The sequence below is a fragment of the Bubalus bubalis genome, chromosome 2 (assembly GCF_019923935.1).
Source record: "Bubalus bubalis isolate 160015118507 breed Murrah chromosome 2, NDDB_SH_1, whole genome shotgun sequence".
NCBI lineage: Eukaryota > Metazoa > Chordata > Mammalia > Artiodactyla > Bovidae > Bubalus > Bubalus bubalis.
The window spans coordinates 13,361,628-13,382,559 of record NC_059158.1 but is presented as its reverse complement, the minus strand read 5'-3'; the positions used below and the strand labels follow the sequence as shown (position 1 = coordinate 13,382,559).

The 20,932-nt window shown below is 39.0% G+C and overlaps 1 long non-coding RNA gene across 2 annotated transcripts in view; it reads right to left on the bottom strand.

Annotated features, from left to right (window-relative positions):
* Positions 1-364: 364 nt before the first annotated feature.
* The window catches only part of LOC102410567, a 126,880-nt gene continuing 106,312 nt past the window's right edge, over positions 365-20,932 (bottom strand). For both annotated transcript variants that reach the window (XR_328789.4, XR_006544348.2), the window contains exon 4: positions 365-514. This is a non-coding gene — a long non-coding RNA (uncharacterized LOC102410567). The remainder of the gene's footprint in view (positions 515-20,932) is intronic.

The window sequence follows — 20,932 nt, the reverse complement described above, 5'->3', positions numbered from 1 at the left end:
TTTAGAAAACATACGACAATGGGTTTCTGGCCTCAGTATGCAAAGAATTCTTGAAAATTATGTTTTTAAACTCAAGAGGACATAAACTGACAAGTCCCCAAACAAAAAAGAAAGTGACCAACAGTAACATAAAAAGATGCTCTTTCTCAGTTATTATCAAAGAAATAAAAAAGCAACTAAATAACATATTAGTAAGCTGGCTAGAGAAGGCAATGGCATCCCACTCCAGTACTCTTTCCTGGAAAATCCCATGGACAGAGGAGCCTGGTAGGCTGCAGTCCATGGGGTCGGGAAGAGTTGGACACGGCTGAGCGACTTCACTTTTACTTTTCACTTTCATGCATTGGAGAAGGAAATGGCAACCCACTCCAGTGTTCTTGCCTGGAGAATCCCAGGGACAGGGGAGCCTGGTGGGCTGCCGTCTATGGGGTCGCACAGAGTCCAACACGACTGAAGCGACTTAGCAGCAGCAGCAGCAGCAAGCTGGCAAACTGATTATCAAGCCTACAACACCCTATTAAAGGACATAATAGAAGAAAGATGTAAATAAATAAATGAATAAATGTTCTCTTATACAGAATTGCATTATAAAAACATAAATTTCTCCAAATCGTCACATATTGAACCCAAACATTACAAAAATTTATTCAAATGACCATTCAAAATTCCAATTAAGTACCTTGAAAAATGGGGAAAACAGAGTTCAAAATAGTTGTAATTATTATTCAATAAAGTCAGTATCTCATTTATTTAAAGAGTAAAATTAAGCCATAAAATTGCAAACTGAAATTTAGAAGGTTTTGTTTGTTTGCTTGTTTTAAATACTCACATAGTGGGGAAAATCTTTTAGCATACCATAAAATCTCAGAAGCATAAGACAAAATACACCGACAAATTTATCACGTAAAACTAAGAACTTCATTATAAAAGGGTAATAAAGCACGTTGAACAAATTTTTTAAATAAAAATACAAACTGGGAAGTAACATTCATAAAGCATATGACAAAAAAAATAATTTTTAATTTGCAAAGAGCTCAAAGAAATTCTTTAAATTTAAAAAAATATGACAAGAATAGGCAATTACTCAAAGGAGAAACTTAAAAATGGTCAGCAATCATGAAAAGATGTTCTTTCTTATAATCAAAAGAGACGAAAATTAAAGCAACCATACTAGTAGACTGGCAAAGGTGGAAAATATCAAAGATCTGGATTGAAAAGGGAATAGAAAATCAGGCACTTATGATCTGCTGATGAAAATTTCGATTAATATGCCCTTCCTGGAAACCATTTTGACTGGTACCCAAGCAGGAAGGCAAGGAAGAAGGGAGGGAAAAAAGAGAGAAAGGAAAGAAAATGTGTTCTCTCTTAAATGTTGCAGCCTTCCAGGCTCCTCCATCCATGGGATTTTCCAGGCAAGAGTACTGGAGTGGGGTGCCATTGCCTTCTCCGGTTATATAGGATAAATAAGGCAATATCCTGCAAGCATTAAAAGTAATATAGAATCTTTCTTGTCATGAAAAAATGCTCAAAATCAGTATAAATATATTATATATATTAATGTACAGTATATTTAGTGCAATCCCAATTTCATAAAACAACGTGTAGGAACATATGTGTGTGTGTAGGCATTCATAAGAGATAACAAACCGTTTTCATCAATAGATTAACAGTGGTTATCCCTTGGTGAAGTAATTCCACATGGTTATTTTCATATTAATCTTTATACTTTTCTAACTGTTTTTGTTTACTTTAGTTACTTTTCAGCTTTACTTTAAAAACTGAGTTTTTTAAATAACCAGTGTGTTTCAGATTTAAATAAAACTATTTTTTAGATTTAACTCATCCAATAAGATGGGAGGAAATGTTTAAGAATAATGTAGCAATTGATTCAATTTATCACATATATAAAATTACCTAAAAACATGTATTCTCTGAACAATTCTTCTATTAAGTTCATTTTCTTCAATACTCTCCCTCTTCAGAAAAGACAGAGGAAAAACAAGAAGCATTTGATAATATTCCAAATATGAAAGAATATTTCATATTCTTTTTAGTGGTTTTAGTAACTGAATTGCATTTTGGGTCAATACCCCTTTTGATATTTAAGAAGAGACAAAATAGAAGGAAACTTTAATAGCTCATCAACATGTTTCTCGTATTATTAGTGTCCAAGCAAAACAAAGCATTTGTCATGGCACGCAAAGGAAAGGAAAGAGGTATAGGAAAGCAAGATGATAAACATTTATCCTGAGTAGGTGGATTGGAAAACCATGAGAGATTCTAAAGCAGAGATAAAATCAGAAAACAGTTGAAAAAACCAAAGTCACGAACTATAGTACAGGATGGATTTGGAGGAGTAGTCTGAAAGAATAGTTTAAATAAAGTAAAACATTTATAAATCAGGATTTACAGCCAGTATTCATTCATTCATCCTTTGGTCCAGATCCAACCAGATACTATCTCCAGGTGCAATATTTGGCACTGAGATGAAAATTAAAATTAAATATTTATTGGTGCCTTAATATTATCAGAGTCTTATTCCAATTATGACCCAGGTTAGTTTCTATCTAAGTGCTGTATGATGCTAAATCCTGATCTCCCTAAAATACAAGAAATATCATCATAGAGATCTTGTTGTCTAGTGTCAAGTCTCAGAGGCTGGCTGTCTTTTGTGTTAGTGTCTGGCAATATCATACTCTTTAAATATTTAGGTGAATTTGGATTATTTTTACATTGAGGTAAATTTAACCAGTATGGCAGATAATGATTCTTCCAAACATCAGACACTTCAAAAAGTAGACATTCTATATGACCAGTCATTTAAAACACTTAATACTTTCACCCAGCCACTCTAATTCTTATGATGTAGGTGCATAAAGACTTATTTACAAATTCCAGTACAAGATTGCTTTTGACAGGGAGAAAATAAGATATGAAAGCATGTTAAATGCCCAAACAAGAACACTCCAGATAAAGAAATTTGGATTCAAACATTCTTTGTCATCATTAAACTCCACTGAAGTTATTCTTCTTTAAAATTTTGATTTTCAGAAACAACTTGTGTATCCTAGGATAAAGCAGTTCTGTGGCTCCCTGTATGGCTATGCCTTTGAAATATCTGATAATCACAAGCTGACATCCGTTCTATGTTCCACATGGAGAGCGATGACTAGTGTGGTTGGTATTTATGACTATGACTGAACTCCCTCAGATCTGCTACACAGGATGGCATGAGTAATCTTTACCATGTTACTCTGATTGCTTTGTGCCTCCTTCATTTAGGGTTTTGGTCTAAGAATACCTTCCTGGCCCATCTTTCCTAGTTGGTCACACTGTATAACCAATCATAAAAGATCTCAGATTGGTCCATGTTTTAAAGTGAGTTTGGGGGATGTTTGCTGCTGCTGCTGCTAAGTCGCTTCAGTCGTGTCTGACTCTGTGAGACCCCATAGACGGCAGCCCACCAGGCTCCCCCGTCCCTGGGATTCTCCAGGCAAGAACACTGGAGTGGGCTGCCATTTCCTTCTCCAATGCATGAAAGTAAAAAGTGAAAGTGAAGTCACGCAGTCATGTCCAACTCTTCGCGACCCCATGGACTGCAGCCTACCAGGCTCCTCTGTCCATGGGATTTTCCAGGCAAGAGTACTGGAGTGGGGTGCCATTGCCTTCTCCGTTGGGGGATGTTTAGGTACATGTTAATACAAAAAAAAAAAAAACTGTGTGTGATTCAAGCTGTCATACTGTGATGCCTGCTTATAAAGGGCATGTATATGGAGTGGTCTTGACATTGTTCCAAAGGCTGTCATCACATTATCTAGGTCACACTACAAGCAATGTACTTAAAAATTGTTCACTCCTAAGTTTTGGATAAAGAAGATATTTTAACCTGAAATTGATGATAAGTCTAAAAAAAGTAAAGCAGCATTGCACATGCCACATTACTGATTATGATCCAAAAGAGATAATTTTCTCTGTCATGGAAAGTATAAGTAACTAAGAAGCCTTACTTAAAATTTAATACTTTGTAAGGTCATGTTGATTATGACTGGCTTCTTCTTAAAGAAATAATTCCATCATAAACTTCTGATGCAAATTTTTGAGTCAATTATTTGGAACACAAATTTCCAGACAATCTAGATTCTGGAGGTAGTTCTGTTTACTTAGTTCAGTTCAAGGATTCTATTTTGCTTTTGCCACTTCTTCTCATTCAAGCAACTGATATAATTACAGCCATAGCACAGACTAGGTGACATACTTTAGTGAAGTATCGAAAGAGACTTACCTAGTTCCTCTGTCGCTCCAAGTTCAACAACTGTTAGATTTCTAACAGGAAGCTATTTTAAGTCTTGCCTTGACCGGGGTTCTATCTCTGGGTCAGGAAGGTCCCCTGGAGAAGGAAATGGCAACCCACTCCAGTACTCTTGCCTGGAAAATCCCATGGACGGAGAGGGCTGGTAGGGGGGTCACAAAGAGTCGGACACGACTGAGTGACTTCACTTCACTTTGACTGGTTCTAGACTTCTTTGGGAAAGAACAATATGGAAACAGTATACCAGATTTGAATACAACTTACTTCTCTGTGGCCCTTGAGACTCAGTTTCCCCATCTGACAATGACATAAGGAGTCATAAGGATTAAGTGAGGATGTGCTGAATAAATCGTAACAACTATATTAGTATTCATTATTATTTCCACTTTGTCACGTATCTTGGGCTTCCCAGGAGGCAGCAGTGGTAAAGAACCTGTCTGCCAATGCAGGTTAGACATAAGAGACATGGGTTCAATCCCTGGGTCTGGAAGATCCCCTGGAGGAGGGCATGAAAACCCACTCCAGTGTTCTTGCCTGGAGAATTCCATGGACAGAGGAACCTGGTGTGCTTCAGTCCATAAGGTCACACAGAGTCAGACACAACTGAAGTGACTTAGCATGCACGCACACATATCTTTGGGTAGGCATGGCATTGATAGTGAAACCTCAGCAGAACTATTAAAAACATCTCTTCTAGAACCATGAGGTCCAGTTCTCTTGCCTCCATATATAATCATTTCAGCTATCTATTACTGCATAAAATGGCACCAAATGAGGAACTCAACAACCATTTTATTTGCTCACAATTCTATGAGTCATTATTTAGAACTAGACTTTAAGATATACAAGAGGACAGGCAAATAAGCAGATCTGGAGTTCTACGTTTGAACACTATAAATATTAAAGGTTTATAACATCAAATTGCTGGAGCAGGAAATGGCAACCCACTCCAGCACTCTTGCCTGGAAAATCCCATGGATGGAGGAGTCTGGTGGGCTACAGTCCATGGGGTCGCAAGGAGTCGGACACAACTGAGTGACTTCACTTTCACTTTTCACTTTCATGCATTGGAGAAGGAAATGGCAACCCACTCCAGTGTTCTTGCCTGGAGAATCCCTGGGACAGGGGAGCCTGGTGAGCTGCCGTCTATGGGGTCACACAGAGTCGGACATGACTGAAGCGACTTAGCAGCAGCAGCAGCAACATCAAATTGCAAACAAAGACCACCATCCTATACTCTGGTCTTTCTTTTAACTTGGAGGGCACTGGGGGTCCAAAATACAATACAGTCAGCTCCAGTGCAGAAGTAGGTGGGTTCACAAAGGTTACCATGATATTTACTGTATGTGGCTTCATGAAAGAACAAAGACTCAAAGGAGAAATGGGGTAGCAGAACATTCTTTCTCTCACCAAGTTCAGAGAGGTGAGTCAGTTTCTGTTCCCCAAATCAGGGGCTCTCTTCTCCTCCTTTACCCACATTCTCGCCAAAGGTCTCACTAACACTCTTAGTGAGAGGAACTCCATGGGAAGTAGCGCAGACAATGGCAGACTTGGTGGACTGCCCTTTTACTCAGCTGTCATGTTGCAGGAAAAAATTCCACCATTCTCTTGGTGGCGTGCTGCTTAGAAGGTGATTTTAATTAAACCGTAAAATGTCAGACATTAGTATGGAGGAGGGTCAGCCTGCAGGGACAGGGGATGAGTCAGATTTATTATTCACTGAGCAACAAGCTGACAGCCCTTCTCTTAGAGAAGATTATAAAAGAAAGCCAAAAGTTCATATTGTATATAAAGCCACTCTCATTTCTCCCTGGACCAATCAACGTAGATCCATTTACACCTCCCTTCAAAGTGCGCCATGAAACTATTGGGGCGTTTGTGAAGAGGAAGGCCTGGAGAGGACTTTTCCAAGCTCATGTTTAGTGTCTAACGGTGAATGCTGGGTATTCTCTTAAATATCGTTTTTCAAGCTTTAAAACCATTTTGTTTTAGAAATGCAACAGGATAGAAATCATTTCAAGAACACTTAAATAAGACCATTCCTCACTCATCAAGACACAAGATTCTGGTGGGCTCCTACTCTTAAGACCAGTAGGGAAGGAAAACCAAACCATAGTGATTTCTGAATCTTAGTTCAAGAAGTTTATGGTCATACTGTTATTATTTGTCCCTCCCTCTTTGCCTGTATTTGCCTTGACTTAGAATCCACTTCTTCCTGGAAGGTTTCTGGGCTCCTAGCTGGGTGAGCTCCCCCTCCTATAGACTTTTACATCACCCTGAACTTGAGCCCATCAAAACTCATGCTATACTCTGCTGTAATTATCCATTTATTTATCTGTCTCTCCAACTGAACGACCTCCTCTAAAAGCAAGACCAGGCTTTACCCACCACTGAATCCCCAGCACCTGGCACAGTATCTAGTACAGGGCAGTTATGTAATGTTTGTTGAATTACTTAACCATCTTTCAATAGCACCATCCTATTAGGCCTTGACTACTTCCTTGTGATTAACTCAGTGATCTGTGTCATGGCTGAACCATGGCCAGATCTCCTCTAAAGACCCACTGGTCTTTTCTCCACACTAGACTACATCAATATCAGTAACACATAGAGTAATCTAGACAACATTCTATTCAGTCTTTGTGCCATGAACGCATAATGCTCGGGACTTTCAGAAGCACAGAGAGCTGGAGTAGAAAGGGCCCTAGAGACTTCTCTCGTTGTCCAACTGCAGCCTTTTACCCAAATGAAACCAATCCAGAGAAAAGTGACTGGGAGCAGACCTTGGGTTAGAACTCAAGCCCATCAGGGCCTCTCCGTTTTCTTAGCTTTGACAGAAAGTTACCAAAGTACGATACTGGATTAATAAACACACCTCTTTGCCAAATTTGGGCCTTTATCCCAAGCCTGTCAATGATATGCAAGCAAGGGAATTTGAAAAAGAACACCATTTTCCATTCATCTTTCTGTTCTGGCCCCCACATGCTGCAAATGGAAACCATTTGGTGGGGGCTACAGAGGTGGCGAGAGATTCACGACGATACAGTTCTGCATCGCCGCGCCACAGGCTTGTCAATAATATCTTACTTAACACGCTGTCACAGAAGTTTCCTTCAGTGTCACCTCGGCCGCTACGGTAACACTCCATAAGAAATAACGCCATCTGTTAGAATACACAAGGCAGGGAAACGCAGCTGCTGCCATCGGACAAAGATGGAATTAACCGACACTAGGCAATTACTTTCTTTTTACATTTCACAATTAGAATTTTAGTCTTGCTTTATTTGTATCACCAAAGTCACCACAACACTGGGCCTGTTGAAGTCACAACACGGCTCTCCTGGTGAAAACATGGAGGAGGAGGAGTTTAGTTGGGGATAATGGTAATTGTTACTCTGTTGTCTTTTTTTATAAATATTTTTACAATTCTGTTGGGCCATGTTAATTATAGGTAGCAGTACTAAGATAATGGATTTGTACCTAGCATTCACGTGGAGGCTCTCCTAGTACTCAACTAAAGACCAAAAAACAATTGCCAAGTGAGGTTTATAGCTGATGAGATGACCATTATGCTACACATTCAAGATCCTTTTTTCTTTTTCTCTCTTTGGTGGCAGAAGATTTAATGGAGAAGGAAGGGCCCCGGCTTATAGGAGATAGGTTTCTCATTTGAACAAAGATGAAATTCTGCCTCTCTGCTTTTATTCCATTCACTGGAAGGGAGCAGATTGCTGGCTGACTAACAGAAGGGTGGACCTATTCAGAGCTTAACTGCTGAGCTAACTCTTCAAAAAGCTGTAAGAGATCAACAATTGCCTTGGCCATACTCCATTATGAGAGTGTCAGCAAGCTGGTGTTTCTTTCTTTGACGCATTTTTTGCATGGAAATTATATGCTGTATTTTCTAGGGGCAGAGCAATAGGCAAAACCTGTCTTAACTGGTTTCCTGATGGGCAGAGTTCCCTAGAGTAGAGCAAAATCAGTGGATGTAACAAAGGGTTAAAATTGTCAGCTTTTCTCCAACTTCTGTGACTGTTTATGAATCACTCAAAGAGACCACATAACAATGATGCCACAAATGTGGAAATATCTAAATACTTGTTAACCTGAGCCTCGAGAGGAATCCTCAGAGTTCCACCCTTCTCATAATACCCTTCATAACCCTAACTTTCAGTACAGTTTCCATCCATTTGTTTTCAAAGATCTTTCATAGTTATCTGGTTCATAAACAGAATGAACCATATACCAGTTCACAGATAGAAGGGCTCTCAAAGCTCCTGGTAGAAACACTTATTCTACTTTAAGTTCACTCCAAACTCTGCAGTCAAGGCATATGCTTTTTGTAACAAAGCTACTTAATAAATAGCATACATTTGGTGAGTGCATGCATGTGTGCTAAGTCGCTTATCGTGTTTGACTCTTTGCAACCCTATGGACTATAGCCCTCCAGGCTCTTCTGTCCATGGGGATTCTCCACATAAGAATGCTGAAGTCGGTTGCCATACCCTCCTCCAGGGGATCTTCCTGATCAGGGATCAAACCAGTGTCTCCTGTAGCTCCTGTATTCCAGGCGGATCCTTTACCACTGAGCCACCAGGGATTAGCTGAAGGAATCTGCAGGCTTTGCAGAAGTCAAGTTCAAATACAGATTTTAAAAAAATAAAATATATATTTGAGCTTGACTTCCCAAAGCCTGCAGGTTCCTTCAGCTAAGACCACCCCTTATCTTTTTGGATGCCCCATCAGGCATAACAGAGCATCATCAGTAAAAAATGCTCAATGTTTATGGACAAGCAGCTTCAGACTTTAAAAGCTAAGGTGTTTCTACTTTGAAATTATATATGCTACCCAGTAGGTTTCTCAGTTGAAGTAGAAGAGTACATGACAAAATCAATCTCACAAATGAAATGTGTCTAAATTCATCACGCAAACACACGGATTTTTCTTGGCTCTATGGACCAAAATCTTGACAGACACAATGATGTCTGGTATGTAATTACATGAAGAAAACAATTTTATTACAGACTGCAAGCCTCCTCAGATCCTCAAATACAAAGGATGCTACTTAGAAAGAAACTACAATCTGTAAACATAATCCACAATCAAGGGTCTCAAAGTCACGAAACAGCACTGTTACATTTCTGATTACTAATTCAGTCAAGTACTACCAGCACTCCAGTGAAGACCAAGCAGACAGAGGAAGCCTCTAGACCAAGCTTGTCTGCATTTTATACCACAGCCATGTGTCTGGACAACCTTCAGTTCTAAAAGATGCTATTTCTGTTTGTAGCATGATTTATAAAAAGAGAAAAGATGATGTGTTAGGCATTACACTAATATTTTCAATTAATTTAGCACTAATATTAATAGTATGATAATTAATAATGATCAACTTTGTGTCCTTACTGGCCAGTGGCAGATCCAAAATCAGGGTTCAGTCACAACATTGAGCTCCTGTATTTTATTACCTTTTCTTTTCTGCTGTTTTAAGTCGTTAAGTCATGTCCAACTTTTTGCAACCCATGGACAGTAGCAGCCTGCCAGATTCCTTAGCCCGTTGGATTTCCAAAGCAAGAATACTGGAGTGGGTTGCCATTTCCTTCTCCAGAGAATCTTCCCTACCCAAGGATCGAACCCACATCTCCTATTTGGCAGGCAGATTCTTTACCACTGAGCCACCTGTGATATTGATCCTGAGAAACAAGTCAACTGGTGTAGTGTTCAACCAACATAATGCTACTGAAAAACCTGAAAGCCTTAGCACTTATATCTTAGACTAGATCAAAGAGACAATTCTCTTTAAGCTACAATTTAATGAAAATTAAATAGAAACTCACTGTTCTTCAGACAATAAATTCATACTATACTACTATTTTTAAGTTACTTCTACCTCTCTGTAAAGAAGGAATCAAAATAATAATTAGAATTTTTTAAAGTAAAAAAGTGAGATTCGCTACAAGTTCTTTTCTGAGCCATGCTTTAAAGAATGTACAGCAATGATGAAAGTACATAGTTAAGAAACTAAAAAGAAAGTAAAGATTATTTTTCCCCATGCAACGTATAAGACGAGATCTTAGGGGTCTCAAAGAGGAAAATATATACACAATCTGTTCAAACCACCCAATTTCTCATTTAATCCCCTACTTGCCCATTTCATACTAGCTCTTCATTTCTAAAAAAAATCCCTTGCCTTTCCTATCTTCCTACTGTTGTTCTCTTTTGGGTCCCATAGACTCGCTATATATCCACAGCAAGACTCAAGTTCTCACAGACATTTAGCATAATCATTTCACATAACATATGAACATTGCTCAAAGCTGCACACAGGGGAGAAGCATATACAAACCATTCTCCCCTTGATCCAAAGCAATAATTGGAAAAAAACCTCCAAGTGTGAATGAAATAAAGTCTTTCCCACTCTAGAGTTTAGATTTCCTCAGATATAACTGCTTTATTTTTTTCCATTCCAACTATTTCACTAAAAATGAACGCCTTTATGTAAGTAAGAAAGCAGAAAAGAGTAAGCTTAAAGATGGGTGTAAGAGATTCGGACTTCAGCTGTAATTCTACCTGCACCCAAGTGTGATATGAAGTGGTAAATAAGACACAACTTAGGCGAGCTTAAGACTTTAGTGTTAGCTGGAGTCTCACCTACTCCTACCCGTGAGCACATACCAGATGGTTCCATGGCAGTCAGGAGGCTTGAAATGAAGCTATCATTTAGTCTGCAGCTGGAATACACAGTATTGCCCACTTAAAAAAGATGCTCATTTATTCAGATGGATCCCATGTAAAAGGATTAGATCTCACAGGACAGGCAGTTTTACTTTTTTCAAGTTTTTAAGACATTTTAAACCTAGTGAACAGCACTCTCACCCCATCCCAGCCAATTCACTTTCAAAACCAAATTGAAATATTCCATTTCACTATGTGTATGATAATTTCTTTATACTCCATAATATTTATATGGGTTCTTAGGTTAGACTTGGCATCAGTGTGTCATCATGTTTTCATGTTTGTCTCACATTGTCATAATTACAAGTATAGCAGCCAGTTTGCCAAAGTCTATGTGAAGGTTTACATAAATTTCAATCTACCATCAATTATGCCAGCATTTTCTCAGAGTTTCAGCAATCTCCTCACTAACTTTGTATCAATTTGGCTTATCCTAAGTATCGACTGGGTTTTATCCTAGGCATATGCAATCACAGCCATATTTATGCAATATTTTTAATTTTTTATTAAGTTATTCAGCCACTGAATACTGTTACCCATATAGTCCCACTTATTCCTCTTTAGATTCCTAAAAAGATATAAAACAAGACAATAACTTAATTCATACATGATTCTGCCCAACTAATTTTCCTATATGTTTAATATAAAGGAAGCCTTTAACTTAGGTAAACAAGCACCTAAAAAATAGAGTATAAAAATGAAACGTAGGTAGTTTATAGTTCTTTAGTTGCTAAGTCATGTCTGACCCTTTGCAACTCCATGGACTGTAACCCACCAGCCTCTTCTGTTCATGGGATTTCCCAGACAAGAATACTGGAGTGAGTTGCCATTTCCTTCTTCAGGGGATCTTCCTGACCCAGGAATCGAACCTGTGTCTCCTGCAATGCACACAGATTCTTTACCATTGCACCACCAGGGAAGCTCAGTTTAGGTGATGGAAAGTTTTCAAATCTCCTGGTCCCGCCAATATATTACTTATTTAACAGTATGCAGATGAATTAACAAGAATACCTGCAGACTTCCTAGAGTAAATAATTTCCTTCTCTGTCACTACCTAGAAACCATCTTTAGTACCTCCTAAATATTCACACCTACAGAAACAAGCAATAGAAGGAGTTAAAGGGAATCACCTCCTTGGTAGCTCAGACAGTAAAGAACCTGCCTGCAATGCAGGAGACCTGGGTTCAGTCCCTGGGTTGGGAAGATCTCCTGGAGAAGAGAATGGCTACCCACTCCAGTATTTTTGCCTGGAGAACTCCATGGACAGAGGAGACTGGAGGCAACAGGCCATGGGGTCACAGAGTCAGGCACGGCTGAGCGACTAACAGTTTTATTCACTTTCATCTCTTACCAACATTCTCTCCTAAAGAAGAAAGGGTGAGAAGAGGATTGAGAGAAAAGGACACAGTGAGAAGGAAAAAAAGGAAAAAAAAACTTTTCCTTACAATTTTATTCTTCATCTTTTTTTTAAAGACTTCGACTTGAGCATCTTGGAATTAAGCTTGTGCCATGGGAAATTTCTGAATATCATAGTACAATGCACATTGAAAGTATAAATTTTCTGTAAATTTTGCGAAGCAAACTCCTGAGAAGAAGGGACTGTATATGATTAGCATTCGTGTTACCTAGCCCAGTCATTATGCTAAGGAAAAGGCCTAATCCCAGTTTAACTTATCAGCATGTTTGTGCCCCATTGTGTAAATCAAAAAGAGAAGCTACAGCTTTGAAAGAATTTTCAGATCCTGTCCTCCCCTGAACAATTGAAGGAAGTTCCCTTTCCAGAAGTTCTAGTAGAAATATAAGGTAAATGCAAGAAATGCAAGGTAAACCCAGAGCAGCAGGAACACTGCATAGTCTGTCTATAAACACAGCTCTACACAACAGCCTTAGAAGCCTTCTCAGCTACAAAAAGAAAAAATCAATTCCTTGAGTATCTTTGTATACTTACTATCTTAATTTTTCTCTAGTTTTCACCAATATTGTTACAGTAGCTACATAACCTTACTGGCAATTGATTCTATAGCTTATTCTATATAAGTTCACTTTCTGGACTTCTCTGGATAGAATAAAGCAGGTGTTTCATGAAATTGTATATAATATAATAGGTACCTAGAACTACACTTTTCGAATGCAGCAAAATAAATATACTATACAAGCTATATAATTACTTTCCTTCATACCATGAAGACAGAGTTTATTTTAAATTGACTGATATGTGCCCATTTTAGGTATCTATTTTTCCCAATTGGCATAAGAAGAAATGCTAGAAAAGCTATGACTTTGGCTGATGCATACTTTGTTCCAAGTTATAGGTTACCAGGGCAAAGGGGCAAGTCTGTTGAGATCGGTGGATATGTTTAGTCTGTATAGGAGTGGAGACAGCAGGAAATCATGGCAAAGAATCTCCAGGAATCTGACTTTCTTCTGCAGCATAGCAAGGTTAACCTGTCCCACACGATAGCACTCGGCTGTCATGCTAGAGAGATGAACAAGATTGTTGCCTGCCCTGAGAGAAATACATGAAAAAATATAGGCTTATAAAACAGAGTCGCTTGGAAATTTGGAGCTGATTATTGTAAGAAATGGTTTATATTTTAAATTCAGCATCAAAAGCAACACAGGTGGCAATTGGAATTTTAGGCTGCAAGAATGTAAAAAGAAATACTTGAAGGAGGTGTAAGAAAAGTAGCTTTAATAAAGTAAAAAGGAAGGAGAGGGAATGGAGACGGGGCAGGTTCCTCTCAGCCTCACCTTCTATCACTTTTCAGAGACAGAGTAAGTCAATTATGGACCACAGCATCACCTAATACAATTCTATTCCCTGGCTGACCTTCTCTGAACATACTTTCCTGCAGGATGTCTTGACAAGTTGCCCTGTACATCAGCAGAAAAAAACTTTCGCTACCTGTAGATCCAGAGAAGCTCATTAAAAACACATCGAGTGTGGCACAGAGATGTAAATTACTTTAAAACTCTCAGAATTTTCTCTTCTCTCCAAAGGTTACGGATCAATTATTAAGCTTTGCCACAGAAAAGTGGATCATAGTATCTGTTACCATATCACAGTTTTATCAAGCTGCCAGTCATTATCCACAACAAAGAACACAAGTTTATGACCACGCTAAACCAATTATCATCTTGGAAGGAAGAAGCGGGGGAAGGAAGGGAGACAGGAAAGGAAACAAAAAGAGATTAAAAACTATTTACTGGGTAAATAAAGAAAATTTTAACAATAATTAATAAACCAACATTTACTGCAGTAATTAGTATCTCCTAGAGGGATCTAAATGTGTTTATATCAGTTAAATACTGTCTGATATGACAAGAAAATAGCCGCATATCTAACATCAAAAGCATGTCTTTCTTCCTTCTCTTCCTCCCTTACTGTAGCAAGTGCATGATGAGCACATGAAGGAAGGTAGAATAATTCATTAGTTTGTCTCCCACAGCTTTGTATCTTCAACATTTTTTTGAATAAATACAAAGTCATAAATTAGCTTGTAGCAAAACAGAATTAATTGAATGTCTTAAATAGGATCATCAAACCAAGGTCTGAGTCAATTTATCTGCCTAAGATTTTGCTAATGTAGTTTCAGCTCATTAGGGCAAGAGTTGATGCTAAGGATGGGATATTATTAGACACAGAAAGGGAAAATATAAGATCAGGGAAATCTGACTTGCTCTGTTTCCACAAGAGAATTTCTTGCAGGTTATCTGACATTTGCTACAAATCATAAAACGCTCCCCTTCAAACAATAATCCATGATTGAAAAAAAAAATGAAGATGCTTTCATAGACTCTGAAGATATTTACACATATTCTGACACTGAGAAAGCTCTGCCCTTCATTCTCTCAAAAGTCCTTGCCAGACTCTAAAATGTCTTAGAAATACTGCATGGAACAATTGTGTGTCTGTGTGTGTGTGTGTGCATGCACACAAGTGCATGCACAACAGCAAAACACATATATATAATAAAATATATTTATTGAAAAGCAAAATACACTCTACATGTGTGTATTATACATAAACAGAGACGGAGGTCTTATTCTGATTATTTCCTTAGAAAATAAATTTTTCAGGTGTCCAAGTGAAACAAGAGTAATTGTACACAGTAAGAAAGACACGCAGCAAAGTTGTGGGGGAGGGGCATTTCCCCTGCATTTCTAGTAACAGAATCAATAACACTCTGTGATTCTTCCAGCAAAAAGGCTTCCCCACAGGAGAAGTTACAACAGTCGCTGAGCAGCCCGCCTGACCCAGGTCAGGCAACAACTGCACAAATGCCTGGTCCTGCTCCATCCCCACATTTCACTACTGTGAGCTCTCTCCTCACAGACAAGATAACATGATCTTGGCAGAACGACTTGCAATAAGTCACAATAAATTGAGGAAAATCAAACTGTTAGCCTAAGGCTTAAGTAATATTAGTTGGACCCAAAGACACCAGATTAGATTTTGATTACATTTTTTCCATTTGGTTAATCCAAATACGAAAGAATCCATATAAATGGAGCAAAACATCACCAGGGTTGCATAACTGGAATAAAATGTCCAACAGTAGTTAAAATTCTGGCTTGGTAGACAAATGAAGTTACTTATTAGGCTTGACCATTGGCAACCTACGCTGTCCATCAGCTCAGTCCTCATCACAGTGTCACCGTCAGCCAGGGAATGGTGGCATCCATGATACACACAGGTGTGTTGAGAGGATTAAAATAGAGGATGTATTCAAAGCACTTGGGCTTCCCAGGTGACGCTAATGGTAAAGAATCCACCTGCCAGAGATGTCAGAGACGCAGGTTTGATTCCTGCATCCAGAAGATGCCCTGGAGGAGGGCATGGCAATCCATTCCACTATTCTTGCCTGGAGAATCCCAGGGACAGAAGAGCCTGGAAGGCTACAGTCCAGTCCATAGGGTTGCAGTCAACACAACTGAAGCAACTTAATACTCACGATTCAAAGCACTTAACACGAGGCACATAATAAGCACTTGACACATGTCAGCTACACTATTTTTATTATTATTTACTAAATAATTCTCATTCTCATTTCACTTAGCCTTTTCAAATACCCTATGATGGTACAACAGAACCATTGTTAAATGCTCCTTGTAACTTTAAACACAACAAATATAAAACTCAACTGGTTTTAAAAATCAGGTTTAAAACAACCTAACTTAATAGAATTTATATTTCTCTTCTGCTGATGCGGAAAAACTAATGGCTGAAGCATCTCCATTTACCAGAGATATGTGACATGTTCAACTTAACAATACATATACTAGGCACAGCCTCAGATTTTCTTAGGTTAAGCAGGCTGAATTTTGCCATAATAAAAATAAAATATCCAAAAACATAAATAGACATTAATATTGTTGTTGTTTAGTTGCTAAGTCATGTCTGACTCTTTTGCAATCCCACAGACCGGAGACAGCCAGGCTCCTCCTGTCTGTGGGATTTCCCAGACAAGAATACTAGAGTGGGTTGCCATTTACTTCTCCAGAGTATCTTCCCAACCCAGGGATCGAACCCACATCTCCTGCATTGGCAGGCAGTTTCTTTACCACTGAGCCATTAGCGAAGCCCTGTATATTTATAGAGGGTTAAACAAATTTGGAAAGCAAAAATGAAAGTCAAGAAATACCTGGAGTAACCCGCAAATTTGGCCGTGGAGGACAGAATAAAGCAGGGCAATGGCTATTAGAGTTTTACCAAGAGAATGCACTGGTCATAGCAAACAGCCAATTCCAACAACACAAGAGAAGACTGTACACATGGACATCACCAGATGGTCAATACGAAAATCAGATTGATTATTTTCTTTGCAGCCAAAGACAGTAAAGCTCTATACAGTCAGCAAAAATAAGACCGGGAACTGACCGTGGCTCAGATCATGAACTCCTTATTGCCAAATTCAAACTTAAATTGAAGAAAGTAGGAAAAACAAATAGACCATTCAGGTATGACCTAAATCAAATCCCTTATGATTATACAGTAGAAGTGAAAAATAGATTCAAGGGATTAGATCTGATAGACAGAGTGCCTGAAGAACTATGGACAGAGATTCGTGACATTATACAGGAGGCAGGGATCAAGACCATCCCCGAGAAAAAGAAATGCAAAAAGGCAAAATGGTTGTCTGAGGAGGCCTTACAAATAGACTGAAAAAAGAAGAGAAGCGAAAAGCAAAGGAGAAAAGGAAAGATATACCCATTTGAATTCAGTTCCAAAGAATAGCAAGGAGAGATAAGAAAGCCTTCCTCAGTGATCAATGCCAAGAAATAGAGGAAAACGATAGAATGGGAAAGACTAGAGATTGCTTCAAGAAAATTAGGGATACCAAGGGAACATTTCATGCAAAGATGGGCTCAATAAAGGACAGAAATGGTATGGACCTAACTGAAGCAGAAGATATTAAGAAGAGGTGGCAAGAATATACAGAAGAACTATACAAAAAAGATCTTCATGACCCAGATAATCATGATGGTATGATCATTCACGTAGAGCCAGACATTTCTGGAATGCGAAGTCAAGTGGCCCTTAGGAAGCATCACTACGAACAAAGCTAGTGGAGGTGATGGAATTCCAGTTGAGCTATTTCAAATCCTGAAAGATGATGCTGTGAAAGTGCTGCACTCAATATGCCAGCAAATTTGGAAAACTCAGCAGTGGCCACCGGACTGGAAAAGGTCAGTTTTCATTCCAATTCCAAAGAAAGGCAATGCCAAAAAATGCTCAAACTACTGCAAAATTGCACTCATCTCACATACTAGTAAAGTAATGCTCAAAATTCTCCAAGCCAGGCTTCAACAGTACATGAACTGCGAACTTCCATATGTTCAAGCTGGATTTAGAAAAGGCAGAGGAACCAGAGATCCAGTTACCAACATCCGTTGGCTCATTGAAAGAGAGTTCTAGAAAAACATCTATTTCTGCTTTATTGACTATGCCAAAGCCTTTGCTGTGTGCATCACAACAAACTGTGGAAAATTCTGAAAAAATTTTATGGGAATACCAGACCACCTGACCTGCCTCTTGAGAAGTCTGTGTGCAGGTCAGGAAGCAACAGTTAGAACTGGACATGGAACAATAGACTGGCTCCAGATATGGAAAGGAGTATGTCAAGGCTGTATATTGTCACCCCACTTATTTAACTTACATGCAGAGTACATCATGAGAAATGCTGGATTGGATGAAGCACAAGCTGGAATCAAGACTGTCAGGAGAAATATCAATAACCTCAGATATGCAGATGACACTACCCTTATGGCAGAAAGTGAAGAACTAAAGAGCCTCTTGATTAAAGTGAAAGAGGAGAGTGAAAAAGTTGTCTTAAAACTCAACATTCAGAAAACTAAGATCATGGCATCTGGTCCCATTACTTCATGGGAAATAGATGGGGAAACAGTGGAAACAGTGTCAGATTTTATTTTGGGGGGCTCCAAAATCACTGTAGATGGTGACTGCAGCCATGAAATTAAAAGATGCTTGCTCCTTGAAAGAAAAATTATGACCAACCTAGACAGCATACTAAAAAGCAGAGACATTACTTTGCCAACAAAGGTCCATGTAGTCAAAGCTATGGTTTTTCTAGTAGTCATGTATGGATGTGAGAGTTGAACTATAAATAAAGCTGAGCACCAAAGAATTGATGATTTTGAACTGTGGTGTTGGAGAAGACTCCTGAGAGTCCCTTGGACTGCAGGGAGATCCAACCTGTCCATCCTAAAGAAAATCAGTCCTGAATATTCATAGGTAGGACTGATGTTGAAGCTGAAACTCCAATCCTTTGGCCACCTGATGCAAAGAACTACTTATTTGAAAAGACCCTGATGCTGGGAAAGATTGAAGGTGGGAGGAGAAGGGGATGATAGAGGATGAGATGGTTGGATGGCATCACTGACTCAGTGAGTTCTAGTAAACTCTGGGAGTTGGTGATGGACAGGGAGGCCTGGCGTGCTGCAGTCCATGGGGTCACAAAGAGTCAGACATGACTGAGGACTGAACTAACTGAAACATATATGTGTATATATGCATACATTCCTGTCATTTGAGAGCCATTATACAATCCCTAAGTATGGAATGCTTTCTATAACTATTATTTTGCATTTTATGCCCTTTTAAAACTGTGTTTTTCATATTTCTAGTTGAGTTGGAATTGTAACTAGTGCAAATTTCTAAAGTTCATACTCTGGTAGGGGAAGAGTGTTGCTGTTTGTAACAATCAGAGATGACCTTGCCCTTGCTCTGGGGAAACCAAAGATTGTTTGTTCATGGTGAATTTATTCTTATGGCCAGCAAAAATATTTCTCTGGTGCTTCAGAGTCTCCTCTCTGGTACTCTGAGTAGGCAACTTTGGTTAGTTGCTCCCACTCACATCTGAGCAGGGCTGCAATAATAGCAAATGGTCCTTGGAAATCACAGTCGCATTAGGCTGCTGTTCAAATAGCTTTTAGGGTTGTGATAATAGGAGGCATTCCTAATAACTGGTGACTCTGCGAGACCCTGCCCAGAAGGCCTCCAAATGGCAGCACACAATTTAAATTTTAATCTGGAAACAGTGGAAATGATGAGATTCCAGCTGGGGACCTTCTGGTCTGAAGGCCAGTGTTCAGCCTCCCTATTAGATGCCCCAGAGGTTCGTTGAGTCAATGAGTGAATGCCCTAGCTCTTTTTACTCTTTCCCATACTCGGTGACGTCTTCCACCCCACGCCCCAGACAGAAGCAAGTTGCATTTCTTTGCTTCCACAGAGGCTTTATTGGAGCTGATGAAGCATTCCCACATTGCTGTGATCCAACTAACACATTTGTGCCTGACATGAGTGGCATGATAATTTCATCTTTCTGACAAGTGATAACTTCCTAAACTTTTTTCCTTCCATGTGCTGGGTGGGCTTTGGGACATACGTACCCACTTAAATCTTCCAGTGAAAGCTGGCAGATGCATGCCATGGGCAGGAGGAAAGCACTTTATTTTTTCCTACAATAAGCAATAACCTTTAGTATAATAACTCAACACAAGTTAAATAGCTAAAGGGAACTTTAGTGAGACCCTGTAGGCATAGAAAAGAACAGCTGGCCATGTTAGTAATCACTGCATGTCATTACTTGGGAAGTCCACTCCCAATTCTACTGCCGACTTATATTTCCTGAGTGTTTAGCCAGTATATCACATGACAGATGAGAAAGTATCACAAAAGAACATTGGAGGCAAAACTCTAGATGTTGACATTTGGCAACGCCAGATTTGGTTTCCAATGAGCAGAAAGGAAAAATATCTTACTAACTGAAATAAAGTTGGCAAGAAAATTTTGAAGACTCCTGTAATATCCCTTGTATCTCTGTCTAAATCATTTTTAATAGGAAATTTTTTATCCCCAGTGTATGACAAGGGCTCCCAAGAATGGTGATTTGTCTCTCAGACTAAGAGTGTGAATCTAACGAAGGGATGAACATTAGTGCCTGGAAGCCTGGAATTTTCAGCTGCTTCCACTGGGCTCCATTAGAAAACCCATTCCAGCACCCCAATACCCTTGGCAGCAGAACTGCAAAGTTGTTTTGATTTTTTTTTTAAAAAAAAACACACACAGGAGCAAATTTCTACAAGGTGGAAATGGGAATAAAAACCAGTGTTTTGGAATTTTTTCTTTGCAGATAGTCATCAAATGAGGTACAATATTTGCTAACAGAGGGTAATTTGAATTATCCACGGATAGTTCAAAAACACAAAGAGTTCATTACCCAGATATCTCTATTTAAAATAGATTTGCTTTTGTTCATCAGTGCAGTGCACATGGCTGGGAAATGGCAAAGTGCCAGAATGAAACTGCTCCTAATTTTCAGAGGAGGCCACCAGCTAATTACACAGACTGCAGGTGTGAAGAGA